Source organism: Camelus dromedarius, chromosome 10 (assembly GCF_036321535.1).
Source record: "Camelus dromedarius isolate mCamDro1 chromosome 10, mCamDro1.pat, whole genome shotgun sequence".
Taxonomy (NCBI): Eukaryota; Metazoa; Chordata; class Mammalia; order Artiodactyla; family Camelidae; genus Camelus; species Camelus dromedarius.
The window spans coordinates 50,244,567-50,263,863 of NC_087445.1; the positions used below are offsets into that span (position 1 = coordinate 50,244,567).

A 19,297-nucleotide genomic window follows, 5' to 3' on the forward strand; every position below is an offset into this window, starting at 1 on the left:
CTGGTAAAGCCCATTTTTCTTTTTTAGCCCTCTAATGAGTAACTGATCTTTATTATTCACTTTCAGATTTTGCCTTCACAATTAGAAAATCAGGTTGGCTTCTTTCTGACTTCTAGTACATTCTTGGAGTCCCTTCGCACTGGGCCTACATTGGAGGAAACAAACGAATTTTTGACATTGGCCTGAGAAGGGGGTTAAGATAAATGTGTGGACAGGTGGGAGAATCAGTATAGTTATGCACCAAGCATAAGTAATATTTCCACACTACTATTAGCTTGAATAATGTAGTTCACTCTATTCCACCGAGCTTAGCATACGAAGTGTTCCTTTAGTCAAGTAACAGTATTGGACTTAATTGATGTACAGAGCATTGCTTATTCCATGCCCTGGAGGAGTTTACAGACTACACTGGCATGCATACAATACAAAGCTGAGTCAGGTGCTGTTATCCTTAAGTCTGCCTCAACTGATCTGCCTGGTTCTGTTGACAGTTTCACTTCATCCTTTCATACATTCCGAAGAAGCTCAAATGCTTTTTAAAATTTATAGTTTGACTTCCTTTTTAAGAATTTGCATTTATTGTCCAGGTGTCAGTTTTTCTCTCCCCAGCTTCGGCCCTCTCCAACATAGATTTCTCTAGGGAAATTGGTTGCTTGTCCCTGGTACACAGTTTATTTAGTACCACTGTGTCTACATACATATCTCATGTGAGAATGCTCTTTGCTTCTTTTCTGCCATTTTGTAGCTTTTTCTTGAAAGACATGCCTAAAACCCAACTCTTCTTTCCATTAATGCCCTTTGAATGTTTCTTCCTTTCTTTGTATGCAATCATCAGTTTAGTCTCCTGCCTGTTATCCCTCAAATCCATTTGCTTTCCAGTGCTTTCTCTCACCTAAGCTTTTCTCTAGGCTCCTGCCAAGCTAATCTTCCACAGCTGTCCGCACAAAGGGTTTATAGGATTCCTATTTGTATTCACCACTTAGAGTAGTCCCAGAGGATTGTGATTAGGGCCATCTCTGAGTAAGTATCCAACCAGGTATCTCACGTCCCAGTATTGCAAACCCTTGATTTTTCGGCCTTTACATTATATATTTAATTTTACCCCTTTTGGGAGTGTTAGGAGTGAAGTTCTCAGTCCTGACTTCTGTACTATTTTAGTTTGTGAACCTTTTATTTCCCTGAACTGGGTAGCACTTACTCTTTGTGTTTTTTTCTACTGTCTTGCACTGTTATTTAAATATACTCTTGAACATGTTTTAAGTACCCAAAGGTCAAAGGTCATGCCTTTTATTTCCTTTATGCTTTTAGAACTAGCACTGTGTTTTATATTCTGTTCCACTTAAATGCTTGTTGATTAAATGAATTCCATGTGACTTGAATATTCCTTTAGTATTTACACTTTTATATGTAAGAACAGTTTATACAGTATTAATTGAGAATTCTGTATATAATCAGAAAAAGTCATGTGATATAGTGAAAGAAGCAATTGGTTGTTAGATTTGGTTATTAGTCCCAGCTTGACTTCTGGTTATGCAGAAAGCAGGGATGATAGTTAGCTTAATTCATGATATTGTGAACATCAAATGAGAAAGTTGTATTGGAGTTTGATTTTGCTGTTTTGTATTGTTATTAATAGGAGGGCTGCTCTTCAGTCAGCAATTTCCCCTGGGCCACATGTGTTTCAATTGGTCAGACAGCCTTTCTGATTGGTTGGTACTGTTGTGGTGCCAGTTGTTAAGACTTTTAATATCACTCCTGCAGAGAAGCATCAGTGTTCAAAGAGGGAAGTGAGGAGGTCTAGGCTGAAGTGACTAGGGGAGGCTTCCTGGACACTGTAACTTAAACTGATTTTGAAGGATGGCTAGAATTCAGAAGGGCAGAGAGGGGGATTAGATGAGTGTTAAACTCTCTTTGTAAGCTGTGACCCCCAACTCCTCCAGGGCTGGAAGCAAAAACTTATATTGTTTAGCTGGCAAGTTACTCTTTATAGAGTTAATTTCCTTATTCTGAAATGTGGGGTTTGGATGTATCAACCACTATTATTTTTTCCTCAGTTCTAAAAAATGTCTAATATGTGACTGGAAACAGAAAGGTAATCTAAGTGGTATGAATAAGGGGGAATAATATTATGGGATGCTCACCAGGGCTAGGCATTCTGATGGTGAAGTCATAAACCACTTAGTTTAAGATGGAAAAACATGCTCAGCAAGATTAGGTGAATTTCTCAGGGTTGGGCTGAACTGAGGCAGGAACTTTGATTTGTCTGATTCCAGATTTTGTGTCCTATATGACACTTTAAATGTGAAGGACTTGGAGAGGGGAGGAACTGGGTTATGGCGTGTCTTACCTAAGTGAAGTTACCTTGAATTTCACAGAGCTTACGAAAAGTGAGTTCTGAAAGTGGGAGGGAGGGGGAATAATTTTAGTTATAAAGTCCTCAAGAGAAGGTCAGTATCTTTTTTATATTGCTGGATAAAGGACCTGGTATAATGCTTATTGATTGAGAGAAGTAGGCTTATAGTAGTTTGGAAGGTGGTGATACAGTTTTGGGTTTAATTGAAATTGGGTGTAACTGAGAGGCCTTGTTTACAATTAGGTTATGTTTACAATTTTAGATGATTTATTTTGTTGTTGAAATTAAATGGGGAACTGACATGGTCAGAATAATCAAGAGGGAGCTAAATCTTGTTCCTGTGGGGAAGTCTGCTCCTGTGCAGAAGACCTTTGTTGAAAGCTTCTCCTAGGCTTGGCTGAAATAGTTATCTGAACTCAGTACCATTCTTATAGTACCGTTGTATTGCATCAGGTATGTTCATGTCTAGTGAAGTGGGTTTTGAAAATGCCAGTGTCCTATGGATGGCCCTTTTGATGTGAGAACATGTCTTTAAATCACAGAACCTGCTGCTCATGTCAAGAAACGTCATGCCTTTTGCTTTTCTTTCTTGATAATGGCTTACATAATGCAACTTTCTCTGAACAGTTGGACTGTGGTTTGATACCAGATGATTGGGTCACATCTTTGTTCCCAGGTTCTAGAACTGAGGGCAGTTGCTGGCGTGTTTCTCAGAGATTTTAATGCCTTGTCCCTTAGAACTGGCTCAAGAAAACTTTTGGAATCTTCTGCAGATTTACAGTCTGTCTTGACCCATTCTAACTCCAGTACTTAGGATAGTATTTAATGCCTTTTTTAACATAATTTTCTCAATATCAAATCCAAGCAATCTCCATAAACATTAAGAGTCACTGCTACTTTGATTAGTTGCAGGTTTAGCTGTAAAGTTTTGGCCCAAATGCTACAGGTAGGTTTCTTATGGATATCCTTTTTTGATATCCATAAGATTATGATTATGATTGATTGACTTGTAGGCTTTTTGCTGTAGATAAACACTTTCTCAAATACTAGTGGAGTAAGTCTGATTGACTTTATGGGTTCAATTTTATAGATCAGATCTGGCCTTTTGTAAAGCTGCTCCCTCATTTTGGTAATCTGAGAGCAATTCACATTATAAAGAATGATTTATAACTTAAAAAAAATTATGACTTGCAGGATATATACACAGGTTGCTCTGACATTTCTTGAAGGTTCAGTGGTCCTTGCACCATTTTATCAATGTGAATGGAATATATTATAAGAATGTGCCAGGCATTCTGCCTGCCTTGTCTCACTTAATTCTTATAACCTACTTTGGATTATAGTTGTGTAATAGTACAAAAGCTTCCTACTTATGTACCAGTTAATTTCCAAAAGACTTCTATTTAAGTCCATTTGTTCCCTGGTTCAGGTGACAAGTGTGCTCAGGAGATGACTGTAGATTTTGATGACATTTGTTCTCACTCAGGATTCTTTTCAGCTCTCTTAGATATTATCCAGAGATGTTACTATTTTGTCATTCATCTTTTAATCATAAGTACACTTGTAAAAGGAGGACACTGCTTCAGAAAGAACAGATATAGACTGACAGTAGTCCAACCACTGAGACTCAAATGATTGTGTGTTACCATTAACACCATCTGCCTTTATAGGCAGAATTATCAGGATTCTTTGAACTTAGTTTGTATCTATGAAAGTTTTTAAATAGAAGAGCTTCTGTGTTTCCATTTTTCAGACCAGGAAACTGAGGTCATGATGTTAATGAATGTTGGGCCTGTTGTATTTGAGCATTTCAGACTGTGTACTCTTTCCTGTACACCATGCTGCTTTTATACACAGTAAATATTTTGTTATGGTCATTTCATCAGAAAGGTTTTCTCTTTCTTACTATCTCTCTTTCTCTGCCATGAGAATTTGCTTCAGCTTGTTTTTATTATAATTTGCCTCTCTGCAACTGCAAGTTACTCAGATGCTTGCAGTCTTTCTTTGACATATTTTTAGGTAATTTGCATCTCTCCAGTGAGTCTTATGATAGTTGATCACTCACTGTTTGTGTTGATTTATATATATATGTGTTCATAGCAAACTCTTTGCTTCTCAAAATAACATAAACACAGACCTGAAAATTTGAATCAGAGAAAAGAAAAAAGTTATCACTTCATCATTAACATTTTGGCTTAGGGGGAGGGTATAGCTCAGTGGTAGAGTGTGTGCCTAACATGCACCAGATCCTGGGTTCAATCCCCAGCACTACCATTAAAAATAAATAAACAAACAAATAAACCTATCTACCCCCCAGTACCCCCCCCCCCACAAAAAAACATTTTGGCTTATTCTACCCCTATGCATTTTTTTTTGTATAATCTAACCATTCTGTAATCATTCTCTTTCAGTAGCTTATCAAAGCTAATAAATATCTTTTTAAGATGGCAGAGCTTTGGCTTGTAGAAGAAATATCTCATTTACTCTTAGCAAATATTTAGTAATGGTCAACACAATGGGAAGTATAGAAAAAGAGACATTTGTTTACCAGGAAGATGATGCTGGGGAAATAAGATGAATACAGATTCAATAATAGCAACCACAGGGACCACTTTATAGAGGCGGTAGGAATTGATCTCATGCCTTGTAGGATATGGTATAGAGAGGATGAGGGGCAGAGGGAAAGCACTCCTAGGCAGGGGACATTGATGTGTGTGAAGAGAGAACATGCTAAATTTCAAGAATTTTAAGGGGAGAGATGGAAATTCATGATATAAAGGGTGGGCTCAGAGAATTATGAGCCTTGAAAATCAGGTGGATGATTTTAATATGGAAAAAGAATGTCTAACTGTACCACAAAAGAAATGGAGCAGAGTGACTACCTAGGAGATTTTGGAGTTGTATGATGGCTGTGGGAATGGAGTGGAAGAGTGGCTCTGTGACATTTCATACAAAGACATGGGAGGAGCTGGTAGGAGGGCCTTTGCACGGCTGTTCCCATGCCAGTGGGCTCTTTCCCCACATATCTGCATGGCTTCTTCCCTCACTACTTCTGTGTCTTTGCTCACCTCACTTGTTCTGTGTCTTTGCTCACATATCCCCTTTTTCTCAAAGAGGCTTACCCTCAACACCCTTTTTGTAATTGCCATTGTCTTACTCTACTTTTTCTTTGTTGTAACACTACTTTCTGAAATACTGTGTTTACTTGCTATATTTACTTACTATGTTTATTGTCTCCTTCTAACTACTAGGATATAAACTTCATGAAAGTGGATATCTTTGTTTTGCTTATCAGTATATCTCAAGTGCAAAGAAAGTACCTGGTGCATCATAGTCACTCAGTAAATATTTGTTGAATGGCAGCAGCTCTTCGCTGTAAAAAGGAAGAGTACAAGTAAGAAGGACTCCATGAAATAAAAAAAGAGTGACCAGGGTTTTTACAAACCCAGACAGTGCCTTTAACTAGGAAGGAATTTGGTGAAAGAAAGGCTGAGGGGAATTGAATTTTGGTTTGAGCATGTTGAGTTTGAAGTGAAGGTAGGTTAGCCAAGTGAAATTGTTCAGTAGATAGCAGTGATATAAGGCTAGAACATAATTGGAAATGGGAGAAGACCTTAGGCAAGAAATGATTATCAGCATTCGCCTTCCATCTCATTATCTTTCTTTTGGATTCTGGTGTCTCCAGAAGTGGAGTATTTATTTTAACTCTAAATTCCTAGCTTAGATCTGGAGCCTTGCTCAGTTCACTGTTACAGTCTTCCCTCCTGGGTTGGGTTTTGTTTCCCTCCACACCCCTCAGCCTCCACAAAGCCAAAGAAATATGTATTAAGACTTTTTGTGATCTTCCACTTCTGCTGAAATGAGCCTTCAGGCTGTGCTGCTTTCTCTGCAGTAATATGATTGATTTCTTGGGAATCTTCTCTGGTTCCGGGCTAAGGTGAAGGAGAGGAAGTTTCTTGTTTGGGGCCTGCATTTACTCCACTGGCTTCAGATCAAGGTTGTGATGTTATAGGTGTCACCTTTGTTGTCTCCTGGAGCTCCCTGACGACAGTCTTGTTAAATGCTTTTCATGCTACTGTTTTCCCTCATGAAGCAAACACTAGTGCAGTCGTACATATCTCTAGACTGTATTTTTCTCTTTGGATTGATCTAACGTGTTTGTTTCCTTTCCTTTATTGAAGGTGTTTAAGTCATGTGACTTGCTTGCCAGAAATATAATAAAATCTTTATGGTAGTAGGTATAAGAGCCCTGACGTATTTGTCTGGAATTAAATTTTAATCAGTATATCTCTCTGGGACTCACTTTTCAAAGGAGGATAACACCTAACTTAAATGATGATTGTGAAGGTAATATGTGGTAGTGTTTATAGAGTACCTAGCATATAGCCTGATACTGGTAAACATTCAGTAAGTGGAATTATATGTTTAGGTAAGTGAAGGGGTCTTTTGAAAGAGGAAATACATGTCTATGTAATGAAGAACTATGATTAGTTGGTAGACTGAGAGGCCAATTTCACACAATATAAGGAAGGATTTTATCGATGGGAGCTGTCACAAAGTGGAACATTATAAGGTACTATGTTCCCTGTCATTGGAAATATTCAGGCAGAGGTGAAGGTAGAGATAATCTCCTGTGTGAGAAGCCGTAGAAGAAATTTCTTGCATTACATAAGAGGATGGCATTGATTATTTCCAAGCTCTGTTTTCTCCTCCAGAATTCTGTACTCACAGGTATAGTTCAGGCTTGTTTGCTCCTGTTTTTAGCCAGCATACAGACTCTCAACTTCCCTAGTAGTAATGGCTTCAAGATGATCACTGTTTTGTAACTATATTATTGTATGGAAAAAATTTATTCAGTGATTGGTTTTACTCTGGCCATTTTTCAGAAAAGAATTTAGGAAGTTTGAAATGAAAACATGCAGTAAGACCAAAACTAATGATCAGAAAGATAAGAACCAATATAGGGGGAAAGAAAGAGAACAATCAGCCATAACTTAGCTGAGGGAAGCTTCAGTAGTTGAGCACAGTAATTAGCACTGAGTTTTCTAGCAGTAAGGGAGCCTGAGAGTTTGTAAAGATCTCATTGCCTGTCACTGAGATCACATGAGGAAGCTGCCACCTTACCCAATGAAATGGAACCCCAAACACGAAGACTGCAATACAGGGAGAATCTCCAAGTGGTAAGAGTTCCTGGACCTGGCAGCCCAGGTTCTTGTTCTCAGCCTTCCTCTTTAACATAGTTTTAGGATTCAATTTAGTACTGCTGCTACTGTTTTCCTTCTCTTATTCTAATGACACACTAGTCTTACCCTAAGGCCAATGGAACAGCTCATGTAAGGCTGGAATGTTTAAATCAAGCTTTTCTGAAAGCTAGAGGATAATGAATATAAAGCAACATGAAACTATTCATCCTGGTTTACAAAGACATTGTCTTCAGGTCCTTATCTTTTGGCCTGTCTCCTTTTGGCAGACAGAGTCTGAGTACTGCGACCAAAGTGAACAGAGCCAGGTCCAAGATAGCAAGGTCCAGAGAGTGTCTTTGCTTGTGTTTCCTGTTTGAAAAGCTGCCTCCTTTCTGGGTGATGGATGTTGGGAATGATGACTTCCTTTAGGAGAGACCGCACTTAGCCAGAGAGCATGGCCCTATATATGTTGGTTGCATAGTAACCCCAGTATTCATAAACCTACATATATTACCATTACTATAAAGAACATTCTTTGGTTGCAGACATGCTGATTTCACTAGGGGAAACAAGTTTCTCCCTGCTCTGGAGTAGAATCTGTTATAGAAGTCTTTGTGTAAGGGGCATTGGGAAAAAAGTGAAGAATTTGGGTTTATCACTCTCCTTGACTTGAGTGGATTCACTTTCTTGGCTTATTCTGCAGTTGCTGGGTTACTTCAGGCCTGTTCCAGTGTTTCCTTGTTCCAACCAACAGGGCTGAACCTCCTTATTTTTGTTCACTTGCTTCAGGATGACCATTCCATTCCAGATTTCCTAGGTGTGAACCTCACCGATTACATAATAGTGTATATTTATAGTTCTAGGACACCTTGTGCAGGCATCCTGTTACATTTCTACAATATAAGATCTTTAAATATGTATGGAAATACAAATAGCTCCCACGGAAAAAAGCAAAAACAGACGGCTTTTTTTTTTTAACTAGAAATGAGGACTAATATACATATTTTGGAGCACTGAGCATGGAGGAGATAGTTAAACCTGAAAAGGAACATAGAGATAAAAGCAGTGACAGTGGCTTTTCATTTATACGAGCACAAACACACTATATGTATGGGGCTTTTTTTTTTCTTTTTGCTTAATGTATTCATTCCCAAACCAAACCATAATGTGCTCTAATTGAGTCTCTTTGTTTAGCACATGGCTGTTGTTTTGAGTACTTTCTCCAATTGAAAAACTGACATTTTAATTTTGTTATTCAGTGTACAACAGATTTAAATAAAAACACCCAGATTGTGTATTGTAGATTTCCTTCAACAATAATTATATGTAATTATTTTACCAAAATAAACAAGTTAAAGTAGTTTTAGCTATTTTATCTCATTTCACATTTGAAGAGAAATTACAGACCATAGGCTAGAGTTTGCTCATGTTTCTCAGTGAGGAAAGGCAATTTCTGATTGCTAGTTCCAGCTAGTTCCACCAAAGCAGTGTACCATACGAGCGCTGAGAACGTAGAGAGGAAGCACAAATTGAAAGAAGTCAGGGTGGCCTAGTGCTGCTAAAAACAGGTGACAGTGTTCATGATGGGGTGTCTCAGAAATTTTAGGGAACCTGAGAAGGTTAAATGAGCTTGCTCTCGTAAAACTTGTAGCATACTTCCTGGCACATAGAAAACATGAAGTAAATGATAGTTATTAAGAAAATTGTTTTTCATAGAATCGTAAGTTTTTAGACTAGAAAGAACCATGAGACCATGATTATTATTTTGTCTTTATTTAATAGATGAGGAAACTGGAGCTCAGACGTTCATGGTATTTCAGGATAATCAGGATAATTTCAGGAAAATAATTCAGCTAATGACTGAACAGGAATTCAACTTCCTCCTCACTTACAACTTCATTTAGCATCCCTTTTCTGACTTGGGCCTCCATTAGGGAGAATGATTTTTTTTTTTAATCGCCTAATTTATGGAAGATCTCTTTAAATACTATTGAATCAGACTTAACAGATATGTGGATAGAGGGATAAATAATGATAATGTAGGAAAATAGCAGTTACGGAATTTAGGTAGTGGTGTATAGGTGTTCACATTTCTATCACTTTTTCTGAATGTTTGAAAATATTCATAATGTTAGAGGGGGGAACTGAAAAAAACAATAGTATCTCCTTACCCCAGGTAGGTTTCTATTACTGATTTCTCTAAACACAGACAAACCAGCAGTACTTGCTACAGCCAAAGGAAATAAAACAACCAGGGGGGTTCAGAGCCCTCCAGGGTGCATATTCTAGGCCCTTTCCTTGACATTCTCCAGGGCTTGAGAATCACGTCTGTCTCAACATTTTTTGTCCTTTTCTTTCTCTTCTCTATTTAAGAAAAAAAAAATTATAGGTGATAGTTGTGCATTGTAGATTTGAAATTCCCTACTTACCAGCAAACAAGCCAATTAACACAGCACCGTAGATCACTTTCCTGTGAAAACTTTTTTCTTTCTTTGTTGTTTTGCTTTCTCCCCTCCCATGGTAAATTGTACCTTTATTCTCTTCCTTCTTATTTTTAATACATTTATAATCGTAAGTCTTTCTGCTCTCATATAGCCTTTCTCCCCAAGATCACAATTGCTTCTTACACTTTATCCTAAAAAAGAGGGGGTGTATATAAATATTCTTTTAGCTGGGGCCTTTCCACCTCTTCTCTTATATCACTTAAGTTTTGTCAGATCCAGCTACTCCTGCTTTATGATGGGAGAAGGGGAGGGAAAGGGTTTCAATAAATTGGATTTTAGGAGTCAGGCAGGAATCTTAGGGGATATTCTTCAAGGATCAACAGATTCAGAATTAGCTGTGCATTGCAAACAGATGGTGTGCCCCAAGGAAATAGCTGCTCTAAGCAATTGGATGCTTGCATCTAATTTAGCTTAGAGATACTGGACTGGGAGGAAAGTCTCAGAACCATCCTAAACTATAGTTCGGGCCTAGTAATTATTGACTTACATGTAGAGATTATAATCCTGTGCCATCATATACCTGTACTGCATAATTCTGCACAGCATAATTCTTTGTGTAACTTCTAGTCTCTGAAGGATAAGTGACATTAGGCCCTGGCAGACTCTTTTCTTTTCATAACCAACCCCCTACTAGAGGCCTTCTTCAGTTACCAAAATGCTACCAGCAATTTGAAATCTGTATTCCTAATGCTAACTCTTGGGATGTCTCGATTTGGAGGTCTGAAAACTTTATTAGGCTTTACAGTGTATTCTCAAGCTCCAGTTTTAATATATACATAGTTTAGTCTTAGAAGGGTTAATGTTCCTCTGAAAGGAGTTTGGACAGCACTAGCTACCTGCACCCTCATGCCCCAAGTGAGGGTATGGATTCAAAAGTTTGAAGTGCTATAACAATATAAATAAATTATAGAAAATTATAAAAGCCTCTCTATTTTGGCTGGGCTTTTCTGTCCTTGCCTGGTTTAGTTCAGCTATGTTTCTTTAGGAGACTGCAACTAGAATTGAACTGCTTTCTTTGACATTTTGTTGACAAGGAAGATGAACAATTCAGACTAGGGAAGGCAGGAAAGTTAAAGCTTATGTAACTATATGTGTGGTTCACGAAGTCTCAGATTTCTAACGGTACCTGTCATCCCTCTTTTTGCTAAATTCTGTGACTTTTTTCCTTTGTTTCACAAACAGATGGAAATTACATAAAGCTAGATACCAAGAGACTCAAGAGTAGAAAATGTGATTATTTCTGTGGAGCAGGAAATAGGAAGGGTTGAGTGTTGTTGTTCCTTTTTTTTTTTTTTTTTTTTGGTTAACAGTCTTGTAGAACTATTTGACACCTTAAACTGTACAGACACAACTTTGATCAAAATAAAATCTAAGTTAAAAAATTAATGGTAAATATATGGCAGTTGTAAGTCCATGAATATTTAGTAAATATGAAGAGTTGACTTCCCCTGTTGAAAAGACAGGTTCTTAGATTGGATTAATACAAACACAGAGGCCTGCAAATATAGTAGTATTTTTCAACAGATGCTTAAGATGACATCAAAAGGTTGAAATAGTGGAATAGAAAAAGGCAAATCAGACAAAAACAGAAAAGTAGACATGGTAAAATTAATACATGGCAAAATAAAATTCAAGTTACAAAAGCATTAAAGGGAAGAAAGAGGTGTATTTTATTTTTTATAAGAGATATCTCTCAAGACATGTCATGAATCTTTATGCAACTAATAAAATGATAGTGTCAAAATACATAAAACTAGGACTGTTAAAAATAGGAGACATTGATCAATTCACTGTAGATTAAGAAAGCAGTATCTGAATAACAGTAATAAATAATGTATTCCAATTTTGTAATCATGAATAATATTCTTTAAAATAATTCTCTAGTTTTTCAGGAAGTTGATGATATGGAAGCCTACAAAGAAAATTCAAATTAGACATTAACAGTAACCAAAAAAGAAAAAAAAAAGCCAAAATGTAAGATTATTCTTTTAAATAATCCAGGGTTAAAGAAGAAATTACAATTGTAAGTTACAAACCATTTAGAAATGAACTAGAGCTGTACATATCAAACCTAGTGGGAACTTTGCTAAAGCAGTACCCAAAGGAAAATTTGAATGGAATAAGATTGAAAGTCAAGCTGAAGAAAGAACAACTAGTAAGTACCAAGGAAATAAGGATTTAGGAAAAAAATTAAGGAAAATAGATTTGATCCATAAAACCCCCAACTGGTTCTTTGTGTGTGTTTTTTTAAAATTGAAGTATAGTTGGTTTACAATGTGGTGTTAATTTCTGGTGTACAGTATAGTGATTCAGTTATATATATAGTCCTTATATTCTTTTTCATTATAGGCTCTTATAAGTATTGAATACATAGTTCCCTGTGCTAATAGTAGGACCTTGTTGTTTATCTATTTTATACATAGTAATTAGTATCTGCAAATCCCGAACTCCCAGTTTCTCTCTCCACCCCTCCTTTTCCCTCCTGGCAACCGTAAGTTTGTTTTCTATGTCTGTGAGCCTGTTTCTGTTTTGTAAATAAGTTCATTTGTGTAATTTAAAAATATTCCACATATAAATGATATCATACGGTATTTTTCTTTCTCTTTCTGGCTTACTTCACTTAGTGTGGCAACTTCCAGGAATGTCTGTGCTGCAAATGGCATCATTTTATTCTTTTTTTATGGCTGACTAGTGTTCCATTGTGTGTGTGTGTGTGTGTGTGTGTGTGTGTGTGTGTGTGTGTGTGTGTGTGTGTGTACACCACAACTTCTTTATCCAGTCATCTGTTGATGGACATTTAGGTTGCTTCTATGTCTTGGCTATTGTATATAGTGCTGCTATGAACATTGGGGTGCATGGATCTTTTTGATATATGCTCCAGATATATGCCCAGGAGTGTGATTGCTGGATCATAGGGTAAATCTATTTTTAGTTTTTTAAGGAATCTCCGTAATGTTTTCCATAGTGGCAGCACCAAACTACATTCCCACCAACAGTATAGGAGGGTTCCCTTTTCTCCACAGCCTCTCCAGCGTTTATCATTTGTAGACTTTTGAATGATGGCCATTTTGACTGGTGTGAGGTGATACCTCATTGTAGTTTTGATTTGCATTTCTCTGATAATTAGCGATATTGAGCATGTTTTCATGTGCCTATTGGCTATTTGTATGTCTTCACCTGAGAAATATTTAGATTCTTTGCCCGTTTTTGGATTGGGTTGTTCTCCAAATTGGTTCTTTGTAAACACATTATTAAAACAGACAAATACTTGATAAATCTAAAAAAGAGAGCTATGAATAGAAAAATGGCAAAGAAGAATGGTGTCTTTTAGTGTATTTTAATGTAGTCCAGGTTTTTTCTCCTTAAGGTTAGTGCTTTTTGAATCCTATTTGATTAATCTTTCTGGATTCAGTATCTTAAAAATGTTTTCCCATGTTTTCATCTAAAAGGCTTCTTGTTTTACCTTTCACACTGAGATACACAGTCCATTTGAAGTTGATTTTTGATTGTGGCATGAGATGTTACTGTTTTTGTTTTTCGTTTGTTTGTAAGATATGTATGCCCAGTTGATCCAGCACTATTTGTTGGTAATGCCTTCCTTTTCCTAGTGCACTATGTTGTCACCTTTACCATAAATCAAGTAGTTGTATATGTGAAAGTCTGTTTCTGGAATCTCCATTCTGTTCCATTGGTTTACTTGCCCTTGTGCTAATACACACTCTCTTCCATATTATAATGTTGTGATGGGTCTTGATATCTGATAGTGTACATCTTCCAAAAGCATTGTTTTCCAGGAATGCTTTGACTTTCTTAGGATGTTTTTCCACATAAACTTTAGAATCAGCTAGTCAATTCTCACTCACATGCACGTGCGCCTGCCCCATCCTGTAGGGATTTTTATTTGATTTTGCTGAATGCACAGATCACTTTGCAGAATATTGACATTTTTTACAGTATTGAATCTCCCAGTGAGGAGACTGGCATGTTCCTCCATTTATAAATAAATATATTTTATTTTATATTTTTCATAATTTCTATTAAGTAATGTTTTGCAGCTTTCACTGTAGAGGTCTTAAATGTCTTTTTATTCCTAGGTATTTGATTTTTTTGTTTTCTATTTGTTGCTGGTTTAAGAAAAGGTGATGACTTTTTTGTATAGTGACTGTTTGGTTTTATCTCGAATAGGTATTGAATTTTATGTTTTCTGTTTGTTTACACCGAGATAATTATATGATCTATTTACATTTTCCTAAACTGCCTAACTCTTATTACTGAGTCTGTGAACAGTGTCTTTGTTTATCATCTCCCTGGAATGACCGTCTTTCCTTCCATAAGCCTCAGCTTAGGTGTCTGTCTTTGAGAGAAGTCTCCCTTTTCTGTGCTCCCTCTGCACTTGGTCTACACTACCCTTTATCAGTGGCATGCTTGTTCTCCACATCATATTGTGAACTCTTTGAGAGTAGGAGTCTCATCCTGATCATCTCTGTCCTAAAGGTATATTCTTTCTTCCTACACAGGTTACATACACTGTTTCCTGGTAAAAGGTGTTCGTCTTTTCTCTCTGCTTCTAAAATTACTAACTACACAGCACCTTCAGCTCATTTCTTCAACTATGGCTCCAGTAGGTCTTTTGCTGTTTGCTGGCCCAGGTGTAACTCTCCTCTGCCTTTAATTCAGAGGCAGCTAGTAGGTGGCTACCACTTCCTTCTCTAACCAGTCCTATCTCATTCTTCGTTCCCCAGACCCAGAATGATCATCACGATGCCTTAGTATCTACGCAACCAAGTCACAACGTCTCCTACAGCCATTCTTGCCTTCCAGAGGGGAAGGGGAGAATCCTTTGTCTTGTCCTACTTGGGGAAGATCACCATAGATTATGTAATAATCCTTGTTTTTTCTTTTGGTGCTTTTAGAATAAATTAGATTATATTACAACTCTTAGGGCACTCCTGTTTCCTCATCTGTAAAAAGGGGTTAGGATCAGGTAATTATCAGGTTCTTCCAGTGTGAACATATTATGGTTAATGAGTTATGATTCCTTATCATTTGTGGGTATTACGTATATACACTAGATGAGTTATAACACTTCGTTAATTTGGGCTGGAACTGAAAATATACTTCCCTGTAGGTACTTCTCTCATGCTACAACAGTGAAATTCTTGGGCTAACCCTGTTCAAGCGGTCATATTGCTGAAAAACTCTGTATGGGTATTTGTGAATAGAGAGAGAGAGAAATAGCTACCATGAATGTTCAGGTCTCTGTGTGTACGTGTTTACATTATTATACTCTGTCAGTGTTGCCTCCTAGAGTTGTATGAAAGTTTGCTCTGGCTCTCTGTTCAGCATCTAGGGACTGGCACATAGTAGGTGTTAAAATACTTGCTGAATGAGTACATAAATGAATTTTTCAGCATTTTGTTTTTTGCCAGGCACTACACTAAATATTCTATCTCATTTAAATCTCAAACTTTCTGAGATTGCTTTTGTTGTACATTTAGGAAACAGGCTCAAAAAAGTTAAACAATTTCCTCAGAATTACTTAGAGGCTGACTGGCAGAGAAAGGATTCAAACTTGAGTTTCTTGGTCACTGAATGCCATGAAATTTTTAATAATACCCACTAGTCAACATAAAATCCAATAGGAGACTGTGTAAAAGTGTGTTTAGTTTGGGAGAAAACAAAAGAAATTCAGTTATATTTTTTAGCACTCACCATGATAAATGTAAGTTTCTCCATCCCCCCCCCCCCCCCGGGGCTAGAGCAGCTCAGAGTGCAGACATCTGCTCTGTATGTTAACATACCTGAATTCACTGAAGTGGAACACAAATAAGGAGATCACTCTATAGAAACAGAATTACAACCACATTGTGTCCGGCTTTAATAGTATGATCTATGATCACCTTTAATTGTTCCTCTGTCCTTAAACATGCTTCTAAAGTATCAGCTTTAATGGCTTTATAGTATTCCATTTATGATTGTTACCATAATTTATTCTGTCACTACTCTATTGTCATTCATAGAGGTTGTTTTCAACTATAAAATGCTGTAACAAACATCTGTGTGCTTACACCTTTGCTCTCATCTCTTATTGTTTACTTAGACTAAATTCTAAGAGGTAGAATTAATGGATTAAAAGATAAAAGACTTTTTAAAAGCTCTTACTATATCTTAGCAAATTATTTTCCAGAAAGAACATTAAAGTTTTGAAATTGGCGTGAAGTGACTGTACTCCATAGGTTAAATATCCCGAGTTGGAGTTTTGAAGACAAGATTGGGAAAAGGGATGGAACATAGAGAGGCATTATTAAAAAAATATTTATACCTTTGAATAGATATAATAGAGTCACATTTTTCAAAATTCAAAAACTACAGATGAGTTTATAGAAAAGTCTCCTCCCACTCCTATCTTCTGGGTACCCAGTTCTCTTCCTTGGAAGCCAGTGTTACCTTATTTCTTTTGTATCCTAACAGGGAGATATATGTATGTATTTTCCTCCCTCCCTCTCTCCTTTCCTTCCGTTTTAGCACAAATGTTACTATATCAAATATGCTGTTGTGCACTATGTGGATTTTTACTTAATACATCTTCTGGGTCAGTCTACATTAGTGCATAGAAAACATAATTTTGTTTATGTGTGTGTGTGGCTGTATTAGCTTCCATTATATAGTGGTACCATTATGTCATTTTACTAGTTCTATTGATAGAAACATAGGACAGATTACAATCTAGTATATACTATTAGGAAGTTAATAACCTATTATGTAAGTGCATGTAAGCCACTTTGCACATGCACAAGTATATCTACAGGCTGTACTCCTGGGTCAGAGGGTATGCTCATTTGTAATTTTGAAAGTGTTAGTTTGTCCTCCATTTATAGAGAGAGAGAGAGAGAAGTTATTTAGGCAATGGTATGTTTTACATCAAATGGACTTGAGAGGTACCTACGTGGTAATTTTGGACAGTTGCAAAGAGAGTACTGAGAACTGGGAAAAGGATTTCAAAAATGAAGGTAGTAGGAGGTAAAAGAGAAAATTTGCTTACTTGGCCGTTTTATTGAAGACCCTGTTGGTAGTAACTAGCCACATGCTAGAGAGAGATTCCTTGGATATTTAAGAAACACCACTGGATCTCTCCAGTGGGCCAGGATCCAAGGATGCAGAGATGCTTAAAGCGTTAAACCAGTCCCTGACTTGAAGAAGTTCATAGTTTAATGGAGGAAAAGAATAAACAATTAAAGAATGAAGTGCACTGTTCTACTTATTGTACCTTGAAGATGTTAAGTAGAATAGATCAAAAAATGAAAATGTGGATATTTGTTATTTGATGAAACTTATAAAATAATAGAATCTTACTATTTAAAGGACTGCAAAGTTTTAGACTAACCTTTTATTTAGTACAGGAGATCCCTACTTCACGAAGTCTGTTGGTCATTAAGCCTCTGCTTAAATATTTCTGATGATAGGAAAGTCCTAACCTTCTTGGCAGCCATTTCTGTTGTAAGGAAGAGTTGTCATTAGGAAATGATTTTTTATGAAACAAAATTTACCACATCCTGACTTCATGGTTTGATTTAGTATTGGAGTAAGAGAAACTAAGTTGCTACATCTATAAAATGAGGTTGTCTTCACAACTAAGATACCTTTCAGATCAAACTTTGTTGAATTAATTCTTTGATTCTCTGACTCATTTACATGGCAGATTGATATTCAAGTAACACTTACTAATTATTTATTATATTGGATATTTGTGAGATTTTGCGCTCAGTTCTCCCTCTGTCTCCCCTATCACCATGGCTACAGTTAACAGTAAATGTTGTTGACTATTCTAAAATCTGTTGTTAAACAGATTCCCGAAATCTGCTAGGCAATAATCCTGTACTTGTGCAGTTTATTGTGAGCCTAAATGAAGGCCTTTGTAGTAATTGCCCATATTAAATCTCACCTTGCCGTTCAGGCAGCCTTTTCTTAGTATGCTTTTCTCTGATATCAGTTAACTTATATCAGCTAATTCCATGGAGCTTAGGAGTCTAGAAAAATGGAGGTATTGTGGAAAAACCAAGTGATTGAGACTTTCAAAGTGCCCTCATTTGTGTGTTGAATCATATAAATAATGCTTTTTAGGTGCTTTAAAGGTGGCGGAAGTAAACAATTTATCTGGAGAAATGTCTGCATAAATCAGATTTTTTGAAGCACTACACTTGGGAATGAAATGTTACCTAGGCTAGAGGAGAATTTACTTTCACAATGTATGGTGCTGTTATTTTGACATTACTGCTCAGGACAACCCCAATGGAGTAGAGTTGAGAAGAACCACTGAGTCCTTTGAGGAACAAAGCCCAGAGCAGTAGGCCAGTGGGAGTTGTGGTCAGGGTTTTAGCCTTGTTTACAGAGATAAACAGCACATTCTTAAATGTTTCTTAAATGCTTTCCCTAGACCTGAAAGAAGGAGGAGAGGAGAGGAGAGGATAGGCCTCCCAGAGGTGGGAGTGGAGAGAAGAGAGGAAGTATCCAGGGAGATACTGTGTAATATATACAGGCCAATATATGTATGTCTTTTCCTCCTGCCCTCCCTCCCTCTCTCCCTTCCTTCCTTCCAGAGGAGCTGAGTGGAGGAGTAGACTAGATGCTAACAGGGGTTGACTTTAGTACCTGGAAGGATTTTGTTACAACTTTGAACTTTTGCCTTCGCCTTTGCCAACAGTGGTGTGATCTGCTTTTAGTATATAGCTAAGCGGACTGAAAGGCGTGTACTGTGTGTTAGTTCCGTTACCTGCCTGTTAGTGCATATTTGTAATATTTGGAAATACTGTGTAGTAAAGAATAGTTATGCTATAATAGACAGGGTAAGGGAAAGAAAGGTTTTGAATGTGTTGACTTTGCACTAACAGGTAAGCCCAGCAGAGAGGATCCGGGAGGCAGTTAGAATAGGAGTTCGGAGCACAAGTCCAAGGACGGAGAGTTTAGATGTGAGATGTGAGCTGCAGCAAAGGGCTGAGTGTGGTGGTAGGTTCGGGAAGTGTAGTGTCACGTCACTAAGACAGAAAGGGGTGTCTGTCTCACGTCCCAACACATTTAGAAAAGTTGAATTCAACCAAAGGGCATCATCACTGGCGAATTTCAACAAGATGTTTCAGTTGAGTTCTTGATAGGGGAAGTTGGGTGATGGCAGGATAGAGGGACCAAATAACAAGGGTTGAAAAAGAAAAGCATATTGAAGGCTATGCCGAAAACAAGAATATGTTGTATAGAGACTGTCA

At 37.2% G+C, this 19,297-nt stretch overlaps 2 protein-coding genes across 5 annotated transcripts in view; one reads left to right on the forward strand and one right to left on the reverse strand.

Annotated features, from left to right (window-relative positions):
• Positions 1–19,297, forward strand: part of TGFBR1 (transforming growth factor beta receptor 1) — a 52,811-nt gene that overhangs the window by 1,548 nt on the left and 31,966 nt on the right. The window contains exon 1 of one of the 3 annotated variants that reach the window (XM_064490347.1): positions 14,901–14,918. The exons of the other annotated variants lie outside the window; for them this stretch is intronic. The gene's annotated coding sequence lies outside the window, so the exon portion shown is untranslated. Of the gene's footprint in view, positions 1–14,900; positions 14,919–19,297 lie in introns of those variants that run through there. 3 annotated transcript variants of the gene reach the window in all.
• The window catches only part of ALG2 (ALG2 alpha-1,3/1,6-mannosyltransferase), a 582,719-nt gene continuing 575,270 nt past the window's right edge, over positions 11,849–19,297 (reverse strand). For both annotated transcript variants that reach the window (XM_064490357.1, XM_064490356.1), the window contains one exon: positions 11,849–11,952. The gene's annotated coding sequence lies outside the window, so the exon portion shown is untranslated. The remainder of the gene's footprint in view (positions 11,953–19,297) is intronic.